Source organism: Mustela lutreola, chromosome 6, assembly GCF_030435805.1.
Source record: "Mustela lutreola isolate mMusLut2 chromosome 6, mMusLut2.pri, whole genome shotgun sequence".
Lineage (NCBI taxonomy): Eukaryota > Metazoa > Chordata > Mammalia > Carnivora > Mustelidae > Mustela > Mustela lutreola.
In genome coordinates this window covers 158397400-158413937 of record NC_081295.1, presented here as the reverse complement: position 1 = coordinate 158413937, position 16538 = coordinate 158397400, and the positions used below count along the sequence as shown (strand labels likewise).

Here is a 16538-nt window from a genome sequence, read left to right as displayed (position 1 = left end):
TGTTTAATTATGTTCAGTTAAACAACATATAGTACATCATTAGTTTTTAATGTAGTGTTCAGTGATTCATTAGTTGTGTATAATACCCAGTTCTCATCACAACACATGCCATCCTTAATACCTACCACCAGGCTACCCCATATCACCAACACCCTCCCTTCTGTAGCCCTCAGTTTGTTTCCTGGGGTCCACAGTCTCTCATGGTTTGTCTCCCTCCCTGATTTCTTCCCGTTTAGTTTTCCCTCACTTCTGCTAGGGTTCTATGTGTTATTCCTTCTTTCAACATATGAATGAAACCATATGATAATTGTCTTTCTCTGCTAGAATTATTTCACTTTGCACAATCCTCCAGTTCCATCCATGTCAATGCAAATGGTAGGTATTCATCCTTTCTGATGGCTGAATAGTATTCCATTGTATATATGAACCACATATTCTTTATCCATTCATCTGTTGAAGGACATCTCACATCCTTTCACAGTTTGGCTCTTGTGGACATTGTTTCTATGAGCATTGGGGAGCATGTGCCCCTTATTTTCACTACATCTGTATCTTTGGGATAACTACCTAGTTGAACAATTGCTGAGTTGTAGGGTAGCACTATTTTTAATGCCTTGAGGGACCTTCATATAGTTTTCCAGAGTGGCCGCACCAGGTTGCCTTCTTACACAATAGTGTAAGAGGGTTCCTCTTCCTAAACATCCTTGCCAACATTTGTTGTTTCCTATTTTAAAAATTTTTGTCATTCTGACTGGTGTGAGGTGGTATCTCATTGTGGTTTTGATTGGTATTTTCTTGATGGTATTTAGTGATGTTGGACATTTTTTCTTGTGTCTGTTAGCCTTTTGCATATCTTTTTTGGAGAAGTGTCTGTTCATGCCTTCTGCCCATTTCTTAACTGGTTTATTTGTTTTTGGGGTGTTGAGTTTGTCAAAATAAACCTTTTCACAGAAATACCTTCAACTTGATGTCGCATTTGTACCAAGATGCCACAAAATTTATCACCAAACGACAGGGGAAAAGTTGCTTTGAGTTGTATTGTCAATCGCTTCTCGGCCTTTTGGCTAAGATCAAGTGGAGTTGTATTGTCAATGAAGGGAATTGGTTCTGCAGAGTCACCTGATTTTTCCACTCCTTCCCGTCAGGGTAGAATCCAAATTTACCAGACAACTGGTTAGAAGTAGGGGAGATTCAGGAGTCATGAAACAGGAAAGGTGGTATATATTAAAACTAAACTTTTCTTTATTAACCTAGTGGTCTTTGAGAGTCATCCTACACTGTTTATGCCTTCTTGGTTGTCTTTTAAATTCAATTGTATGTTTATGCCTACAAAATTGAGAGAAGCTATTTAAAGAGTATTTAGAGCCCCAAATACTCTCCTTCCCTCATCTCTCTCATCTCATCTTCCCTTATCTCCTTCCACAAGCATATCTATTCTCACCCCAACAGGACTCTGGTGTTTCATTCTATGGAAATGTCTCTCAACTACACATTGTTAGGCATATTCATTAACTAAACCCTAGCCCTCACCCCAACTCTAACCCTTAACTCCTAATTCCTAACCCCTAATTCAAACCCTGACATAAACTTAACCCTCTTGAGAGTCTCTGAGCTGCAGGATACTAGGCACATACCATCACTCTGGCAGTAACACCAACCCTTCCCATAAACCTGGTCCTAAACCTAAACCTAACCCTAGATCTGAGAAAAAAAAAGATGTCATAATATTCATATATTAATATATTACTTGGCCTTAAAAAAATAATGAAGTTTTTCCATTTGCAATTACATGGATGGAGCTACAGAGTATAATGTTAAGTGAAATAAGTCAGTAAGAGAAAGACAAATACTGCATGATTTAGTATATATGTGGAATTTAAGAAATAAAACCAATGAGAGCAAAGGGTTGGGGGAGAGAGAGGCAAACCAAGATACAAACTCTTAACTACAGAGAACAATCTGGTGATTATCAGAGGGGAGATGTGGGGGGAAGTGAGTGGAGGGGATCACTTGTGATGAGAAATCCTGTTGTATGTAAGTGATGAGTCACTAAATTCTACACCTGAAACTAATACTACATTGTATGTTAACTAACTCTGGAATTCATAATAAAAAAAATTCTGAAATTTTTGAAAATAATTCAAATATCACTCAAACCTTTTATACTAAATGTTATGATTATCAATTTTAATTTTTCAAAAATCTTCCATTAACAACTTCCCTTGACTTCCAATTTAAACCTCTGTCCATGAAGGGATTTTCATTTCCTAATAACAAATCACATGGCTAATGCTGTGGCCTGTTTTCTATATTGCATATCTGCTTGTCTACCAAGAGGCACAGACATTAATTAGAAAGTCTTAAGCTGGTATCTCCCTTATTTCCTCCAAACTCTAACAGTGCTTTGGTTCTACAATAGCCCAACTCATCTTGCCTTTCACACTTGAACTCTGTCTGGATACCTTAGGCTTTACATAGTAGCTTCCGATTTTACACCAGTTCTGATGTGCCTTCCCTAGTAATAATAGCAAATACTTCTAATGAACTTAATAAGCATTAGAATATTTTAAACACTTGGCATAAGGTGGCCCTTTTAATCCCCACCAGTACCCTATACAGAAAGCTAGTGTAATTACCAACTTCTCTAAATGAGGAAACTGAGGTACAGAGAACTTAAACCACTCATCTTTTGCCACAGTGTTAGTGGTGGCAGCGGGATGTGAAACCAAGTATGCTGGCTCCAAAGCCAGATCTTTTCGTCACTCCGATATAAGTTCAGTCACACACATTTTGCAAATATATGTGAGAGATAAACCACTGCCACACAAAGCCATCTTCCATTAATGTAAACCATTAAAGTCTCCTGTGATTTTATAGAGAAAGTGATGTAATATTCTGTTTGTACAAGGAGAGAAAACTACTATTTCACCTTCTCAGCTCAACCACTTATGGCAGCTCCCTCTCCCTTGTGTTTATCTGCGCGTGGAATCACGGCTCCCTGCTTCATACTTTGAGACCAACGTCCTGAGAGATTCTGTTTGTAGAGATCCAGATGTATCTACTTACATCTCAGGGTGGTTTCATGGATGTTCAGAATTGTCTGCTAGATACCCAGTGCAATTCAGGGGACATGTTAAAAGAAGTTCCCCCACTCCTCCACCATCTTTTTCCTCTGAATGGACATTTCTCCAAGGAAGACATACAGATGGATGATAGACAGATGAAAAAATGTTCAACATCATTAGCCATCAGGGCAATTAAAATAAAAACCATATTGAGAAACCACCTTACAACAGTTACAATGACAAAAGTTGACAAAACAAGAAACTACAAGTCTTGGCAAAGTGGTGGAGAAAGGGGGATCCTCTTACACTGTTGGTAGGAATGAGTACAGCCACTATGGAAAATAGTATGGAGGTTACGCAAGATGATAAAAATAGAGGTACCCCATGACCCAGCAATTGAACTATTGAGTATTTACTGCAAAGATACAGATATAGGGATAAGAAGGGTCTTATGCATCCCAAATGTTCATAGCAGCAATGTCCACAATAGCCAAACTGTGGAAGGAGACAAGAAGTCCTTCAAGAGATGAATGGATAAAGATGTGGTCCATATATACAAAGGAATATTGCTCAACCATCTGAAAGGATGAATACCCACTATTTGCATTGACATGGACTGGAGGAGATTATGCTAAGTGAAATAAGTCAAACAGAGAAAGACAATTATATGGTTTCACTTATATGTGGAATGTAAGGAATAGCATGGAGTACATGAGAACAAGGACGGGAAATGAAGGGCAGGAATTTGAGAGAGAGATGAACCATGAGAGACTATGGACTCTGGAAATCAAACTGAGGGTTTCAGAGGGGAGGTGAGTGGGGGGATGGGTGAGCATAGTAACAGTTATTTCATGGAGCACTGTGTATTATACACAAACAATGAATCATGGAACACTACATCAAAAATTAATGATGTAGAGAGCCCAGATAGGGACCCTCAACTCTATGGTCAAATAATCTTCGACAAAACAGGAAAAAATAAACAGTGGAAAAAAGACAGTCTCTTCAATAAATGGTGGTGGGAAAACTGGACAGCTATATGTAGAAGAATGAAACTCGACCATTCTCTTACACTGTACACAAAGATAAACTCAAAATGGATAAAAGACCTCAATGTGAGACAGGAATCCATCAGAATCCTAGAAGAGAACATAGGCAGTAACCTCTTCGATATCAGCCACAGCAACTTCTTTCAAGATATGTCTCCAAAGGCAAAGGAAACAAAAACAAAGATGAACTTTTGGGACTTCATCAAGATCAAAATCTTCTGCACAGCAAAGGAAACAGTCAACAAAGCAAAGAGGCAGGGTCATAGGGAAGCTCTATTTTAAAGTTCTTGAGGAATCTCCACGTTGTTCTCCAAAGTGGCTGCACCAACTTGCATTCCCACTAACAGTGGAAGAGGGTTCCCCTTTCTGCACATCCTCTCCAACACATGTTGTTTCCTGTCTTGCTAATTTTGACCATTCTAACTGGTGTAAGGTGATATCGCAATGTGGTTTTAATTTGAATCTCCCTGAAGGCTAGTGAGATGAACATTTTTTCATGTGTCTGATAGCCATTTGTATGAGCTTCCCTATGACCCTGCAATTGCACTACTGGGTATTTACCCCAAAATACAGACGTAATGAAAAGAAGGGCCATCTGTACCCCAATGTTTATAGCACCAAAGGCCACTGTTGCTATACTGTGGAAAGAACCAAGATGCCCTTCAACGGACGAAAGGATAAGGAAGATGTGGTCCATATACACGATGGAGTATTATGCCTCCATCAGAAAGGATGAATACCCAACTTTGGCAGCAACATGGACGGAACTGGAAGAGATTATCCTGAGTGAAATAAGTCAAGCAGAGAGAGTCAATGATCATTTGGTTTCACTTATTTGTGGAGCATAACAAATAGCATGGAGGACATGGGGAGTTAGGAGAAGGGAGTTGAGGGAAATTGGAAGGGGAGGTGAATCATGAGAGACTATGGACTCTGAAAAACAATCTGAGGGTTTTGAAGGGGTGGGAGGTGGGAGGTTGGGGGAACCAACCTCTCCAATCCATGGAGAGGGCATGGATTGCATGGAGCACTGGGTGTGGTGCAAAAACAATGAATACTGTTACGCTGAAAAGAAGTAAAAAACATAGATATCCAGCAACAGATGAATGGATCAAGAAGAGGTGGTATATATACACAATGTAATACTATGCAGCCATCAAAAGAAATGAAATCTTGCCATTTGCGACAACATGGATGGAACTAGAGCGTATCATGCTTAGCGAAATAAGTCAAGCGGAGAAAGACAACTATCATATGATCTCCCTGATATGAGGAAGTGGTGATGCAACATGGGGGCTTATGTGGGTAGAAGAAGAATCAATGAAACAAGATGGAATTTGGAGGGAGACAAACCATAAGTGACTCTTAATCTCACAAAACAAACTGAGGGTTGCTGTGGGGAGGGAGGTTGCGAGAAGGGGGTGGGATTATGGACATTGGGGAGGGTATGTGCTTTGGTGAGTGCTGTGAAGTGTGTAAACCTGGTGATTCAGAGACCTGTACCCCTGGGGATAAAAATATATGTTTATAAAAAATAAAAAATTAAAAAAAAAGATATGCAAGAGAAGAAAAGAGAAAAAGAGAAGAGAAGACATATGAGCTCAAGATATGTGCTTGCATGGAATGGGAGCATCAAGGCAAGGTCCTAGAAAGCCTCAGAATCTCTAGTAGGGTTGGTGAAAGTGGCTTCTCACATGAAGGCATTAATTAAAATTGGAGGAGGTGACTGCTACTTCAAAAGCAAAGAAAGTAACACAAAAATTTAAAAGAAGATGAAAAACCAAGAAGAAATGACATTACCAAAAAGTCACAGCAGTCTTCCAATAATGGAACCCACAGAAATGGAGATCCACAATTTACTTTATAAAGAATTCAAGGGATGGCTGAGTAGCTCATTCAGTTAAGCCTTTTCGCTCTCTGCCCGCAAGAACGACCCGCAGACGAGGTGAGTGGCAAACTTCTTTTATTACTAATGCTAATGTACTAATGCTAATGGCGGCCGCCCCGCACCAAGCACTTACAGCAGTATATATTCACGTGTGTACGCCCCCCTTCCTGCCCAATCAGAATGCCGTGCATGCAGTGCCCTCGTGCGCTCTTATGTAACCGAGCAGGATTCTTTTGTTCTCTAGCAGTGATCATGGGTTTATCTCTTGGCTTCTAGTGCTGTTCACGCGCCGATCACAAGCGCGCCCACATTCTCTTCAACCAATCATCCTCATTTCCTCAATCCACGGGCACATCCATCTACGTGACTCCTTGCATCTGCTGGATGGCTCTCCACAGCTCCCCCTTTTTTATTTTGTATATGGCAGGGATCGTGCCTGTCTTAGGTTGCCAATCCTCAGCACACATGCTTACCCGTCATCAGGTACTCCCCTGGGCCGAGGAGCCCCTGTCTTAGGTTGCTATGGTGAGGGATCAGTCTTACCCGTCTTTGGCTACCGACCCAGCGTACTAAGCCATATTTTTTGGGGGGGGGGGAGGTGCTAGCCTCCAGAGCCATCATGGCTCAGACCAAAGCCCATTGCTGTAGCCATTGTTGTCATACAATTCTGCAGATGCATTTTAGGAGTATTTGAGCCGGAATCATCAAGGCTCTTATGCCTGCCTAGTTTTGAGGAAAGAGATTGATTGTCATAACAGCTTAAGGAGGAGGAGCCAAGAGATACTTGAGCGGCGTTTAAGGCCGCTCTCTGAGCTTACTGCGGTTGATTAGCTGATGGTTACATATAATGGCTCTTAACTTATAAACCTCTGCGAGTATGATTTTAATTGCACAGGGCAAGAAGCACATGAAAAGAACAATTACCACTAACACTCCTATAATTGTTCCTGCAATATACCAAGCATACGTCAGGGAAGGGAAGTGAGAAAACAAGGAGTTTACAAAGTTTTCAGCAAGCTGAGCAACAGTTAACTGCTAAGGATAAGTTGTTATGAGCTATAGGGGTGGATCGGGGACGTATGCCCAATATAATGAGCCCTGGGCTGCCAACACCTGTTGCATTAAGATAAGCATCAGTAGCAAACATGAGTTCGGGTGAGAAAAATGCACTCTATGCTGAGCTATTTGAAAAAGGGGCTGAAGCTGGGCAGTCTCTTGTATCGGCCACAGTTGAACTGGCTCCGCCTTCATGGGAACAGGCTGCAGGACAGTCGTCGTCGCTATCATCATCATCACCAGCATCCTCCACAGGTTCCACGGCCACCAGCCTGGTGAGGCGTTCGGGCACCCAGAGTGGAGCAGGCGCATCCTGTGGGAAAACACAGAGGGAACCTCGGTGCCACCTAAGCACCGGGTCAGGTCCCTTCCATAAGCCAGTAAGGACATCTTTCAATTTCACCATTGACTGCTGCATTTTCTGTTGGCCCCAATGACGTTCCGCGGCCGAAGTGCCGTCCTTGTCAACCGTGAGAAAATTTAAAATAAAGGTAACCAAATTGGTGAGGTCATTGGGTGTACAATACTCTTCTCCAATTCCCCCTTTTTGAATTCTTTGCAAGGTAGTTTTAAAGGTCAGGTGCGTGCGTTCCACTATGCCCTGGCCTCGGGGATTATATGGTATACCTGTAACATGTTGGATATTGTAGCAGGCCATAAAGCTGCGAAAGCTTGCAGAAGTATAAGCAGGGGCATTGTCTGTTTTTAAATGTTTTGGTACTCCCCAGCAGGCAAAGCTGCGCAGGCAATGGGACATCACATTTTTGACATTTTCCCCTCGTAAGGGGGTCGCGCTAACAATCCCCGAGCAAGTGTCTACACTTAAATGGACGTATCTTTGTTGTCCGAAGGAAGGGACATGTGTTACATCCATTTGCCATAGATGGTTAGGTAAGAGCCCTTTGGGATTTACCCCTAGGGAGGGCATAGGCAAATGTGTTACACAATTACCACAAGACTTCACGATGTCTCATGCATCAGCTCTTGAGATGTTAAAGCGCATTTTTAAAGTTTGGGCATTGACATGCCACCTTTTATGATAAGTTCTCGCATCCTCCAAGGCGCTACAGACATGAAAGCGTGCGGCCATGTCAGCTATATGGTTCCCTTCAGTTATAGGCCCTGGGAGGTCTGAGTGTGCTCTAAGATGTCCGATATAAAAAGGGGCACCACGAGAAAGAATGAGGTCTTGCAATTCAATCAGCAGGGAGGAAATTTCTGATTGACTGGCTGAGATAATGGCAGTCTCAACAGATCTGGTAGCTACAACTGCATATTTACTGTCTGAAATAATATTGATGGGCTGATTTTGAAACCTGTGTAAAACACACATAATTACCAACAATTCTGTTCTTTGAGCTGAGGTTGATGGCACAACAACTGGAATTACCTCTCCTTCTACCACGTAGGCACCAGTTCCAGATTTACTACCATCTGTAAACACCGTGAGGGCATCAACCAATGGCTCTAATCGGCAGGATTTAGGCCATATGAGGGGTGTATTTTTGTAAAATCCAATTAGGGGGTGTTCTTCTTGCTCCTTGACAGTGAAGAGAGAAGGAGCCATGGTGCATGATCTAGAGGCTAGTCATGCAGGCTGCACGCACGCTGGTGCACAGAAACAGGAGAAGGGGGAAACAGAAGAAACAAAGTGCTGCCAGGAGGCAGAGAAAGGATTCCCGGTTTTGGAGCTCATAAGCCCCAACAGAGGAGCAGACGCCATGCTTTCCCACCAGCAAGGGGGGAGGGGTTAAGCAGTCCAAGTCGGCCAGAGAACACAGGGAAACTTCCCCGAAACAAAGAGAGTTTCGGCAGCTGCTTGGGAATTTTCCTTATGGTCTCTGTCTCGAGTTAGACTAACCCCAGTTGGCTCCAGTTATAGCCATTAACACGGGAAGTGAGTGAGGCAGAAGCCCCCACATCTATTAGGAGAAACAGGAATAACGCCAGAGTCCCCTTTGCTAGGGATGGCCTAGCAACCTGGGTTTACTAGAAGAAGGCTTATTTACGTAATTACCATCCAATATGTCAGGAGAAAGTTTACTAGCTGACTCATTTGGGCAAACACATTCCGCAAAAGCCCCTTACTCGGGGTCCTGGTGCAGAGCAATGAAGGCATAGGTATGAGCGGTGAAGGTATCTTAGGTCCATTTGCCCTGCTTCCTGAAGAGGAGATCTAACTGATAGATCCCACTGAGGCCATGCAGTGTTACAGGAGCTCAGTCCTTTCCTAAGTTTTGCAATCCAAATTATTTCCAGTGGGTTAAAGGGCACCCCAAGGTAGAGTCCTTGGGAACTGAGGAAGCCTACTGAGGCCATGCTTCCAGAAAAGTAAAGAAGGTCCATTACCAAATCCCCCCTGACTCCTGGGTAGCGTCCCACGCAGGATATGTCAGAGGTTCCTGTGTGTCAAAAGCGACCAGAGGCGTCCCTCAAGATATCGCTATTGATCACCATCCTGCCTTCCCTGGGAGGACATTCCTGCCATAAAAGGCCCTGGAGGGGTGCCGGCGTCCCTCCATTTCCCCATTGCATCCTAGGCTGCTGATGGGTGCCTGGTGAATGGACCAAAATGCTGTGCCATGCCATGCTCATTGTCTGTCCTGAAGACTGGATAGTGTTTTGCCATTTAATCCATGGAAATACTAGAAAAGTTTGGCAAGGGGAAATTACCCAATTTCATAGCTTTAAGTGGTTTGCAGACGACACTGACGAGAAACAGTAAAGACTGAAATCCATCATGGTCTAAGCGACATTCCAGCACATGTGGTCCTTACAGCCAACTTCCCTAGGAAACGGTCCCCGGTTGCGTTTTAATTCAATCGGGTACTGGTTTCGGCCGGCTCCCAGTGGAGGTCTCGCGGCCAGAAGTGGCTAGGCCGGGCATGTGGAGGGGATCACATTAGATCAATCAGGAGGAAACCTCACACGGGAGTCTTGAGATTGGCAGCCGTCCTGGTGACTTAGGTGGCTGTCCCGTGCCCAAGAGAGACAACTTTCTATAAGAACAGGAATAAAGAGAGGCCATCAAGTTTCTGGGTCTTATTGCCATTCCGGCCAGGGTACTAGCTTACAGCCAAAAGGCAGACGTTCTCCTCCCCGTAGAGTAGCCACGGGCTAGAGGATTACAGCCTGAGCAATTGACATGCAAGTGTTCCAATAAGACCATACTCCTTGAAAAGCCCTGGAATGAGCGTAAAGGAAAAGGAGAGAAAGTACTCACCAATTCTGCACCGAAGCTCAGAGTCCAAATGTAAAGACTCATGAATCTCCTGGCTGGCTCGCCAAAAATGATGAAGTTCTAGAACCTAAGTCAGGTTCGGTGGGGTGAGGTTCGGAGCTGACGACTAAAGAAAGAATTCTTAAGACATCTTTGGTGCAAAATGGTGGTTTATTAAAGCACAGGGACAGGACCCGTGGGCAGACGGAGATGATGCTGCTAAGGCTAGTCTGCTGGTATACCGCAGGAGGATAAACACTTTGAGCCTGGGCCCCAAGATATGGCCCTGCACCTGTGAGCATGTCCAGGTCCCACTGCGGGTTACCTGCAGCTGCATTTCTCCGTGCTGTATCCTGACAGTTGTCTTGATTTTGAATCTTCCACTCTAAATATTGTCCTCCACTTAAGACTGCTCTAGTAAGATTGGCCCAATCTTCTGGTATAAGGAATAATGCCCCCAGTGACTCCACCAAGGAAACTGTAAAGGCGGCCTGAGGTCCATAGGCACTGACTGCCTCCTTAAGCTGTTTTACCAACTTAAAATCTAGTGGCTGGTGGTACCTCTGCTGATTTTGATCTTCTAACACTGGAAAAAAGCCTTTTCCTGGGCCAAGGACTTCTCTCCAGCTTTGTGCCTTACACTCTGAACAATGACACGTCTTGGCGCAGCTGGGGCGATAGGGGGGGGGCACTCACAGGGCGGCGCTGAGGGGTTTGAAAGCGGAGGCGGCGTAACATCCGCCTCCAATTCCAGCTGCGCCTTATCAGTGACTCCCGCTTTCAATTCTGGCTGCGCCGCCGCTTCAGCCTGCACTTCGGCCTTCAGCTGCGTCATGACCTCCCTCTGCATTTTTAACTCCTCTAACACCTTCTGTAACCCCGTCTCCTTGCTCTCAAACTGTTGCCGTATGATTTCTAAATCCTGAAGAGCCTGAAAACTGTAAGATTTCTTCTTCTCACCGACTTCCTTCTCCCCTTTCTCTTGCAACTCACTATCTGAAAGTCCTTCCGAGCTCTCACTCCCGGGGTCAGAATCCTTAGAGGACCCCTTATGAGATTCCTCCCTTACTTGTTCCAGAACCTTTCCTCCCTGTTGTACCGCCTGTTTCAAGGGCTCTCTAGTGGACTGTAGGCATACCTTTACCAATGACCAAACAGCAAGAGTTCCTGGGGTCACCGATGGGCAGCATTTCAAATCTTCTCCTAAGTGCTCCCACTGAGGCATATTTAAGAGCCCTTCATCTATGAACCAGGGAGCTACTTCAGCCACTTCTCTTAAAAAGGTATGAGCCGTTTTCGTCTTTAACGGGGTACCATTGGCCTTGAGAACGTCCTTCAGTGGACTCTCCATCTTACACCTAGAGATCTCGTTCCCCATTCCGAGGAAACTTCCCTTATTGTCTCCGTAGAACTTCACAAACTCCTAACGTTTTATCGTCTACGGAGAGCTTTCCTGTTAAACCTTATCGTCCCCGTAGAACTTCACAAACACCCTAACGTCTCATCGTCTACGGAGAGCTTTCCTGTTAAACCTTATCGTCCCCGTAGAACTTCATAAACACCCTAACATCTCATCGTCTACGGAGAGCTTTCCTGTTAAACCTTATCGTCCCCGTAGAACTTCATAAACACCCTAACATCTCATCGTCTACGGGGAACTTCTTATCGTCCCTGAAGAACTTCATAAACACCCTTACGTCCGATCATCTTCAGGGAACTTCCCTGTCGCTAGACAGGCCTGCCAACTGACAGAAATGGGTGCAGTGCACTTGCACACTTTACCTTATCGTTGCTCTTACCTCGACCTTCGTTCTGCGTTTAAAGGTGGGAGGTCCCGGGTTTCGGCACCAGTTGTCGCTCTCGGCCCGCAAGAACGACCCGCAGACGAGGTGAGTGGCAAACTTCTTTTATTACTAATGCTAATGTACTAATGCTAATGGCGGCCGCCCCGCACCAAGCACTTACAGCAGTATATATTCACGTGTGTACGCCCCCCTTCCTGCCCAATCAGAATGCCGTGCATGCAGTGCCCTCGTGCGCTCTTATGTAACTGAGCAGGATTCTTTTGTTCTCTAGCAGTGATCATGCATTTATCTCTTGGCTTCTAGTGCTGTTCACGCGCCGATCACGAGCGCGCCCACATTCTCCTCAACCAATCATCCTCATTTCCTCAATCGACGGGCACATCCATCTACGTGACTCCTTGCATCTGCTGGATGGTTCTCCACAAAGCATCTTCTTTTGACTCAGGTCATGATCCCAGGGTCCTGGGACTGAGGCCCACACAGGGCTCCTATTTCTCCCTCTCCCCCTGCCTGCCACTCCCCTGACTTGTGCTCTGTCAAATAAATAAAATCTTAAAAAAGAGAATTCATGTAGCACATATTGCATGGAGCACTGGGTGTTATATGTAAACAATGAATCGTGGAACACTACATCAAAAACTAATGATGTATTGTATGATGATTAACATAACACAATAAAAAGAGAGAATTCAAAGTACATATTTTAAGGAAATTAAGGGTGTTATAAGAAAACACAGAAAAGAAGTCAACAGAATCAGGAAGACGATACATGAACAAAATAAGATTAGCAAACATATATATCTTTCTAAGAACCAAACAGAAATTCTGGAGCTGTAGAGTACCATAAATGAAATAAGATATGCAATAGATAATTTTAGCATCAGATAGACCAAATAAAAGAAAGAATCTGATTTAGAAGATAAGAAGTTTGAAATTACCAAGTTAGAGAAGGATAAAGAAAAAAGAATGAGAAAACAGTGAAGAATGCCAATGATCTATGTGATGCCATCAAAAGAAGCAATGTAGGATTAATGCAGTTCCAGAAAGACAGAAGAGGGAGAAGGGAGCAGAAAACTCATTTTGTAAAGATATCTCTGTATTTGTTTGTTTATTTATTTTAGAAAGAGAGAGACATCATGAGCAGGGGAAGGAGAAAGGGAGAGGGAAAAGCAGACTCCATGTTGTGTGCAAAGCCCTATGTAGGGCTTGATCCCACAACCTTGAGATCATGACCTTAGTTGAAATCAAGAGATGGATGCTTAAACAGTTGAGCCACCCAGGTGCTCTCAGTATGCTTATTTTTTTTAAAAAATGGCTGAGAAATTTCTAAACCTGGAGAGAGATTTAAACATGCACATTCATCAGGTGAATAGGTCACCCCAAAATTTCAATCCAAAATTTTCTCCAAAACATATTGTAATAAAACTGTCAAAAATTAACAAGGACAACTAGAGATTCCTAAAAGCAACAAGAGAAAATAAGAGATGGTAACCTACAACAGAACCCTCATTGTCCTATCAGCAGAGTTCTCAGCAGGAAGCCTATCATCTAGGAGAGAACAGGGTAATATATTCAGAGTGCTGAAAGAAAAAAATAATCACAAAGAATTCTCTATCCACCATAGTTATCCTTTAGGAGCAATGGAGAAACAAAGACTTCCAGACAAATAAAAGCTATGGGAAATTATTGCCACTAGCCCTGCCTCCAAGAAATGCTGAAAGTTCTTCAGACTGAAGTAAAACAACACTCTTTTCTCACATGAAAACATGTGAAAATATGTAGTACCCTGGCAAAGTTCCTTATACATACTAAAATTCGGAATACTCTAACAATTTAATACAATGGGGTGTTATTAACCACTTAACTATAGTATAAAGACTAAAGAGTGAGAGTGTTAAAAATAACTATAGCTACTATAACTTGTTAATAAACAATATAAAAAGAAATAATTTGTGGCAGTAGAAACATAAAAGGGAAGGGAAAGTGTAAAGGCCTTTATGAAATTGAAGTTATTGTCACCATAAGATAGAATAGATTATGTATATGTTAATCTATGTAAGCTGCCTAGTAACTGCAAATTAAAACCTCAATTAGGTTTTCTTTTTTTTTTTTTATTTTTTTTTTTATTTTTTATTTTTTATAAACATATATTTTTTATATACATATATTTTTATCCCCAGGTCTGTGAATCACCAGGTTTACACACTTCACAGCACTCACCAAATCACATACCCTCCCCAATGTCCATAATCCCACCCCCTTCTCCCCAACCCCCTCCCCCCGGCAACCCTCAGTTTGTTTTGTGAGATTAAGAGTCACTTATGGTTTGTCTCCCTCCCAATCCCATCTTGTTTCATTTATTCTTCTACCCACTTAAGCCTCCATGTTGCATCACCACTTCCTCATATCAGGGAGATCATATGATAGTTGTCTTTCTCTGCTTGACTTATTTCGCTAAGCATGATACGCTCTAGTTCCATCCATGTTGTTGCAAATGGCAAGATTTCATTTCTTTTGATGGCTGCATAGTATTCCATTGTGTATATATACCACATCTTCTTGATCCATTCATCTGTTGATGGACATCTAGGTTCTTTCCATAGTTTGGCTATTGTGGACATTGCTGCTATAAACATTCGGGTGCATGTGTCCCTTTGGATCACTACATTTGTATCTTTAGGGTAAATACCCAATAGTGCAATTGCTGGGTCATAGGGCAGTTCTATTTTCAACATTTTGAGGAACCTCCATGCTGTTTTCCAGAGTGGCTGCACCAGCTTGCATTCCCACCAACAGTGTAGGAGGGTTCCCCTTTCTCCGCATCCTCGCCAGCATCTGTCATTTCCTGACTTGTTGATTTTAGCCATTCTGACTGGTGTGAGGTGATATCTCATTGTGGTTTTGATTTGTATTTCCCTGATGCCAAGTGATATGGAGCACTTTTTCATGTGTCTGTTGGCCATCTGGATGTCTTCTTTGCAGAAATGTCTGTTCATGTCTTCTGCCCATTTCTTGATTGGATTATTTGTTCTTTGGGTGTTGAGTTTGCTAAGTTCTTTATAGATTCTGGACACTAGTCCTTTATCTGATATGTCGTTTGCAAATATCTTCTCCCATTCTGTCAGTTGTCTTTTGATTTTGTTAACTGTTTCCTTTGCTGTGCAAAAGCTTTTGATCTTGATGAAATCCCAGTAGTTCATTTTTTCCCTTGCTTCCCTTGCCTTTTGCGTTGTTCCTAGGAAGATGTTGCTGCGGCAGAGGTCGAAGAGGTTGCTGCCCGTGTTCTCCTCAAGGATTTTGATGGATTCCTTTCGTACATTGAGGTCCTTCATCCATTTTGAGTCTATTTTTGTGTGTGGTGTAAGGAAATGGTCCAATTTCATTTTTCTGCATGTGGCTGTCCAATTTTCCCAACACCATTTATTGAAAAGGCTGTCTTTTTTCCATTGGACATTCTTTCCTGCTTTGTCGAAGATTAGTTGACCATAGAGTTGAGGGTCTATTTCTGGGCTCTCTATTCTGTTCCATTGATCTATGTGTCTGTTTTTGTGCCAGTACCATGCTGTCTTGATGATGACAGCTTTGTAATAGAGCTTGAAGTCCGGAATTGTGATGCCACCAACGTTGGCTTTCTTTTTCAATATCCCTTTGGCTATTCGAGGTCTTTTCTGGTTCCATATAAATTTTAGAATTATTTGTTCCATTTCTTTGAAAAAGATGGATGGTACTTTGATAGGAATTGCATTAAATGTGTAGATTGCTTTAGGTAGCATAGACATTTTCACAATATTTATTCTTCCAATCCAGGAGCATGGAACATTTTTCCATTTCTTTGTGTCTTCCTCAATTTCTTTCATGAGTACTTTATAGTTTTCTGAGTATAGATTCTGTGTCTCTTTGGTTAGGTTTATTCCTAGGTATCTTATGGTTTTGGATGCAATTGTAAATGGGATTGACTCCTTAATATCTCTTTCTTCTGTCTTGCTGTTGGTGTAGAGAAATGCAACTGATTTCTGTGCATTGATTTTATATCCTGACACTTTACTGAATTCCTGTATAAGTTCTAGCAGTTTTGGAGTGGAGTCTTTTGGGTTTTCCACATATAGTATCATATCATCTGCGAAGAGTGATAATTTGACTTCTTCTTTGCCGATTTGGATGCCTTTAATTTCCTTTTGTTGTCTGATTGCTGAGGCTAGGACCTCTAGTACGATGTTGAATAGCAGTGGTGATAATGGACATCCCTGCCGTGTTCCTGACCTTAGCGGAAAAGCTTTCAGTTTTTCTCCATTGAGAATGATATTTGCGGTGGGTTTTTCATAGATGGCTTTGATGATATTGAGGTATGTGCCCTCTATCCCTACACTTTGAAGAGTTTTGATCAGGAAGGGATGTTGTACTTTGTCAAATGCTTTTTCAGCATCTATTGAGAGTATCATATGGTTCTTGTTCTTA

The 16538-nt window shown here is 42.6% G+C and overlaps 1 long non-coding RNA gene across 1 annotated transcript; it reads right to left on the bottom strand.

The window, feature by feature from the left end:
* Positions 1–6060: 6060 nt before the first annotated feature.
* LOC131834842 (uncharacterized) lies at positions 6061–12506 on the bottom strand. The gene is made up of 2 exons (XR_009354973.1): positions 12078–12506; positions 6061–7371 (listed from the first exon to the last, which is right to left on the bottom strand). It is a non-coding gene; the product is annotated as an uncharacterized LOC131834842 (long non-coding RNA).
* Positions 12507–16538: the final 4032 nt, after the last annotated feature.